This window comes from Saimiri boliviensis, chromosome 3 (genome assembly GCF_048565385.1).
Source record: "Saimiri boliviensis isolate mSaiBol1 chromosome 3, mSaiBol1.pri, whole genome shotgun sequence".
Lineage (NCBI taxonomy): Eukaryota > Metazoa > Chordata > Mammalia > Primates > Cebidae > Saimiri > Saimiri boliviensis.
In genome coordinates this window covers 121,025,750-121,032,559 of record NC_133451.1, presented here as the reverse complement: position 1 = coordinate 121,032,559, position 6,810 = coordinate 121,025,750, and positions in this window count along the sequence as shown.

Sequence of the window (6,810 nt, the reverse complement as noted above, 5' to 3'; positions counted from 1 at the left end):
AATAATTTTGGAATTGCCACTATCCTAAAACAAAGGATGCATAAGCTCAGGAAAGAGAAAAGTTCAGGTCAAGATAAAACATCTTGAAGAATTTGTTCTACACCAATGACTCTCCAAGAGTTTCTTAAAATAGGAGATCTAAAATTCACTCATGCAAACATAAATTACCAAAAAAACATCTTAGAAAAGAAAGGAAATACATTAGGAACTGTGTATGGAAGCTCTGCTCACCCAGGGAGACCAGGTTTCTGTAGTTCTCTAACATCACATCTCTATATAAATTCTGCTGAGCACAATCCAGACATTGCCACTCCTCCAAAGAGAATTCTATGGCTACATCTCTGAATGCCAACAGGCCCTGAAATAAAAAACACTCATGAAGGCACAAACACTTACCAAGTGGGCATGGGAAGAGATTTTTATTTGACTCAAGTTAAAAAAGAGAGTAAAAAGAAGTGGTTCTAACTTATAAGAATGACTAAAATTATTCAGTAAGATAATTTTTTAACAAAGAAGTATTCTCTAACTCTGAGAAAAGAGGATAGCATAAGAGCCACAATACCACTGTAGATATAATACTTTTCTAGATGATAAATTATAAAATTAAGTACACCAATATGGACATGACTTTTCTTTTTTTGTGTGACCAAGTCTTATTCTATCACCCAGGCTGGAGTGCAGTGGCATGATCTTGGCTCACTGCAACCTCCATCTCCCAGGTTGAAGCAATTATTCTGCCTCACCCTCCCAAGCAGCTTGAGTACAGGTGTGAGTCACCATGCCTAGCTAATTCTTGTATTTTTAGTAAAGATGGGGTTTCTCCATGTTGGCCAAGCTGGTCTTGAACTCCTGTTTATTTTTCCCTGCCCTCTCCTATTAGACACCAGCATTTTTTTTTTACAGTAATGGGAGCATGAACTACACTGTCCTCTTCCTTCCAAACTGAAACAGGACAGGCAGTGCAGCCTTCCTTTGATGCAAAGGTTGAACTAAACTCTCCTGAATGTATCTTAAACCCATCAAGTTTATAATCATTTGGTAATCTTGTCCCTGCTTTATGCAATGTAATTCTGCAGCATCTGAAAAGGTCTAGGAATGGGCTTTTTCAACAAATCCCCTGTCTTGTTGAAAACTGCCACAATACAAATACTTCCGATACAAATAAAGACAATCAATCTCCATCCTGAAATCTATTTTTTGTTGGCTTTTTTAAGTTTACGGAGACAACAGAAGGCAGCAATGTCTGAGTAAGTCTGCACTTGGGAAAAAGTCCCCAGGATAAAAGCTGATTGTGCTTTCCCTGAAACATTATTAGCATTAGTTAGAAAAAGCAGGCACAGCAGAGTCCCTGGCCAGGTGTTGTGGCTCACTACTGTAATCCCAGCTACTCAGGAGGCTAAGGCAGGTGAATTGCTTGAACCCAGGAGGTGGAGCCTGAAGTGAGCTAAGATGGTGCCACTGCACTCCAGCCTGGATGACTGAGGGAGACTCCATTCCAAAAATAAAAAGGGTCCCTTACACCCACCACAACTTTCACAATACAAATACTTCTGGTACAAATAAAGGCAACAACCTATCTCCATCCTGAAATACATTTTTTGTTGGCTTTTTACAGTTTATAGAGACAACAGAAGGCAGCAATGTCTGAGTAAGTATGCACTTGGGAAAGATGTACACATGTACTAACAAAGTGTTGAGCAGGTACTATGTGCTCAGGAGTATGTCACAGACCACTGTGCTGGGAATAACACATAATGTGATTTAATTTTCATAGCACCCTGGAAATTCATACTAAGTGTTGAATTATTTTAAGCACTTAGATTAAGAGCATGGCATTTTCATTTCTTCTTTTGTTTCTCTATTAATTTTAAAAAGGAAATGTATAGAATAATAATTCAATATGAACCACATCCAAAATGATAAAATGACATACAAATTGAATAATCAGCTTCTGAATGGCTATTTTGTAAATAATGAAATTAAGGCAGGAATTTAAAAAAATTTTGAAACTAATTAGAGGGCTGGGAGCAGTGGCTTATGCCTGTAATCCCTGCACTTTGGGAGGCCAAGGTGGGTGGATCACAAGGTCAAGAGATCGAGACCATCCTGATCAACATGGTGAAACCTCGTCTCTACTAAAAATACAAAAAATTAGCTGGGCATGGTGTCCTGCGCCTGTAATCCCAGCTACTCAGGAGGCTGAGGCAGGAGAATTGCCTGAACCCAGGAGGCGGAGGTTGCAGTGAGCCAAGATCGCACCATTGCAATCCAGCCTGGGTAACGAGCAAAACTCCATCTCAAAAAAATAAAAGAAACTAATTAGAGTCGAAATACAATATACCAGAATCTCTGGGTCACAGCTAAGGCACTTGTAAGAAAGAAATGTATAACACTAAACATCCACATCAAAAAGAAAGATCTCAATTTAAAACTTAATGTTATCAATAAAAGAGTTCTGAAAGAGCAAACAAACTTCAAAGCTAACCAAATACAAGAAATAACCAAAATCAGAGCTGAAATGAACAAGGCTGAAACATAAATATCTATAAAAATGGGCCAGGCACAGTGAGTGGGTCATGCCTGTAATCCTAGCACTTTGGGAGGCCGAGGTGGGTGGATCACATTAGGAGTTCAAGAACCGCCTTGCCAACATGTTGAAATCCCATTTCTACTAAAAATACAAAAATTAGCCAGGTGTGGTGGTAGGCACCTGTAATCCCAGCTACTTGGGAGGCTGAGGCAGGAGAATCGCTTAAATTTTAAAAGTGGGGGTTGCAGTAAGCTGAGATTGTGCCGCTCCACTCCAGCCCGGGTGAAAGAGTGAAACTCTATCTCAAAAAAAAAAGTCCCACCAAACCAAAAGTTGATTCTATGAAAAAGTTAGTAAGATAGATAATACAGTAGACAAACACAATCAGATTAAAAACTGAAAAAAACAGATACTTGTGAGGTTGTGGAGAAATGGAATGCTTATATGCTGCTGGTGAGAGTATAAATTTGCTTAACCATTGAGAAAAACAGTGTGGCAACTTTCAAAAACCTGAAAGCAGAATTACCATTTGGCTTAGCAATCCCACAACTGGGAATATACCCAATGAATCTAAGTTATTCTACCATAAAGACACATGTACGCATGTTTTACAGCACTATTCTAATAGCAGAAACAAGAAATAAACCTGTATGTCTTCAATGGTAGACTGGATAAAGAAAATGTGGCATGAAATATGATGCAGCTACAAGAAAGAATAACAACATGTCATTTGCAGCAACATGGATGGAGATGGAGACTATTATTTTTAGAATACTAGTGCAGGAACAGAAAATCAAATACTGTATGTTGTCACTTATAAGTGGAAGCAAAACAATGAGAACACATGGACACCAGTAAGAGAACAACAGACACTGAGGCCCAGTTGCGGGTGGATGGTTGGAGGATGAAGAAAATCAGAAAAAAATCTCTTGGGTACCTGAGTGATAAAATAATCTGTACACAAAAATGTTATGTAACAAACCTGCATATGTATTCCTGAACCTAAAATAAAAGGTAAAAAAAAAAAAATTCAGCCGAGATTGGTGGCTCATGCCTGTAATCCCAGCACTTTGGGAGGCTGAGGTGGGCAGATCACTTGAGGTCAGGAGTTGGAGACCAGCCTGGCCAACATGGTGAAACCCCATGTCTCTCTACTAAAAATACAAAAATTAGCTAGGCATGGTGGCACTCACTTCTAATTTCACTGACTCAGGAGACTGAGGCAGAAGGATAACTTGAACTTGAGAGGCGGAGGTTGCAGTGAGCCAGATGGTGCCAGAGCAAACCTTGGTCTCAATAAAACAAAACAAAACAAAACAGACAAAAACTTATGGCTGGGAAAGTTCAAGGTAAGTGGTAGGACTGGCTTGTGCTGCATAGTGGTCCATGTGGGGCTGGCTATACTCTGATTTATTCCTGTGTCCATGCAGGCAGATTAGACTATGATCACGTGGTACAGAACCCTACATTGGTGGTTCCTCCAACAGGTTGCTACTGCAGATTCAGTGATGGGACTCAGAATATGCCAGGGAACTGTAGGCACTTTGGTGGAATTTTGGCAAGAAACACTAAAAGCAAATGTGCAGCAGTGGAACTCTTGAGGGTGGTGCCTAGCCCTGGGAGGGGTGTGGACACATCAGTGTCTAGTGGGTGTGCTTGTGAATGCATGAGAATCACCTGTTGGCTGCTGAGAAAGAAGGAGGTCTGTTTTCACAATTCCTTTTCCTTAAGTGTTTAGTCCCCTTTCCCCCTGAGAGGAGACCTAGAGTCACAGGACAATATGCAGTGTGACAGCTTGTGTGCAGGAGAACTAAGCCTCCCATTACCAGACACCCAGAGGCCCCTCCAGGCCAGGCTCTGTAACATCTTTTTTTCTGACACTCAATCTGTGGAGTTTGTTAAACACCAAGCGATTTTTTTTCCTGTTTCTTTTTCTTTCTTTTGAGACAGAGGCTCACTCTGTCACCCAAGCTGTACTGCAATGGCTCAATCTCAGTTCACTGCAACCTCTACCTCCCAGGTTCAAGTGATTCTCCTGCCTCAGCCTCCCGAGTAGCTGGGATTACAGGCTCACATCACCACATTCAGCTCATTTTTTATTTTTAGTAGAGACAGGGTTTCACCATGTTGGCCAGGACTGGCACGAAGAAATTTTTTTAACACCAACTTGTCTGAGATTTTTGTCCTGACACCACCCAGAGTCAGCATAGACAATATTCAGAGTTCATTCTCACCATATTATACTTACTGCACATGCTTGTCACAAGACCCATCTATGCTTCTGAGCTACTGTCTGTAAACTGGGGACTCCCATAATTACCCTCAAGTTCAATAATTTGATAGAGATACTCATAGAATTCAGCAAAATTCTGTATTTAGGTTAACCAGTTTACTATAAAACATGCAACCCAGAAATAGCCAAATAGAAAAAAATGTGTAAGACCAAAAAAAAAAAAAATGTTTGGGAAAGATGGGGCATAAATAATCCTTGTAAATAGCTGTGATTAATTAAATTCTCCAGCCAGGAACAGTGGATCTTGCCTGTAATCCCGGCATTTTGGGAGGCCAAGGAGGGTGGACCACTTCAGGTCAGAAGTTTGAGACTAAACTGGCCAACATGACAAAATCCTGTTTCTACTAAAAATACTAAAAACTAGGCAGGTGCAGAGGTGTGTGGGTGCCCATGATCTCAGCTACTTGGGAGGCCGGGGCAGGAGAACTGCTTGAACCCAGGAGGTAGAGGTTGCCGTGAGCTGAGATTGCACCACTGAGCTCCAGCTTGGACAACAGAGCGTGACTCTGTTTCTAAAATAAAACATTCCATCCTTTGTGTTCTTCAGCAACAGCACAATAGAAAGACTTTTCCCATGATGACTTAGATGGTGTTGTATTTTCTTACCACATACAGACATAGACTCTGCAAATTTTCACCTTTTTCTTATAAAAGAATCAGCTAAATACTTTTTAATCAACTTTGCTTAAATTTTTATCTTCTCCCTGGGCTCCTGCCTTTAAACTATCCTCAGTCTGAGTCAACATACAACCCCATTTTCTGTCTCTTTTTAAGAATCTGCTGACTTCAAGGTAAAACATTTTCTGATCTAGAATCAAATTTTGCCCCTTCTATCATGTCGTTCTTATTCCACCTTCTTTCTAAACTTCTTTGCTATACTCTGTGAAATATAGTCCTTGTCTGCCTAAATGATGATCTCCTTGAAAAATCTTATACCTTGTACTTTTTTTCTGTTGTTGGGATTCAGAACGTCTTACCTAAATCTGACTTCATTTTATTTCACAAAGTCTAGAAACTGCCCCCGCAAACAGCAACAATTCCCACGCATTCTAGCTCTAACTGCATCTGCCTGTGGGTCCCCAGCTATCCTGGGCTCTGTAGCTTATCTCAGTATAAAGGCTTCTTCCATGGATCACGTGAGCAGGCTGGGACATCTGCAGGGGAAGCTCCCTAGAAAGAACTGACAAGGCCTTCGATAACCTACTGCAGGCTCAATATTAGCCTTAGCTTGGAGTCACAGGGCTAAGCTTTAATTTCCAAGTCAGAGATGGTCACTGAGTTTTTAAAAGTAAGTGTTAAAAGCGATTAATCCATAAAGATTACTGAAATGCAGTGTTTATACAAGGGAAAAAAATTTAAGGTGCTTAAATAGCTCAATGAGAAAAGCAAAAGTATCTCTTTCAGACAATACACATATCATTTACTTATTTCCATTACAAGATATTAGTAAACAATTAGTAATATGAACGAACTTCTTCTAGAAGGTGCCCAGTCCAATCTCATAAAGTTTAGCATAAAATTCAGAAATCAATTTAACAGGGCCAAGGAGTGGTGGCTCACGCCTGTAATCCCAACAGTTTGGGAGGCTGGGGCAGGTGGATCACATGAGGTCAAGAGTTCAAGATGAGCCTGGCCAACATGGTAAAACCCCGTCTCTACCAAAATACAAAAAATATTTGAGTGTGGTGGCAGGTGCCTGTAACCCCAGCTACTCCAGAGCCTGAGTTGGGAGAATCGCTGGAACCCAAGAGACCAAGGTTGCAGTGAACTGAGAGCATGCCATTCCACTTCAGCCTGGGAAACAGACATGTCTACATCTCAAAAAAAAAAAAAAATTCTTGGAAATTACTATGTATGTTGAAGAAACAAATTAAGCTTGGTCAACCAGAAAATGCCAATTAATCTGATGACATAGTTAATAAATTTTTACCTGAATATTACAAATAAGGAAACTACATAACTGTACAAATTCAATTATTGAATTTGG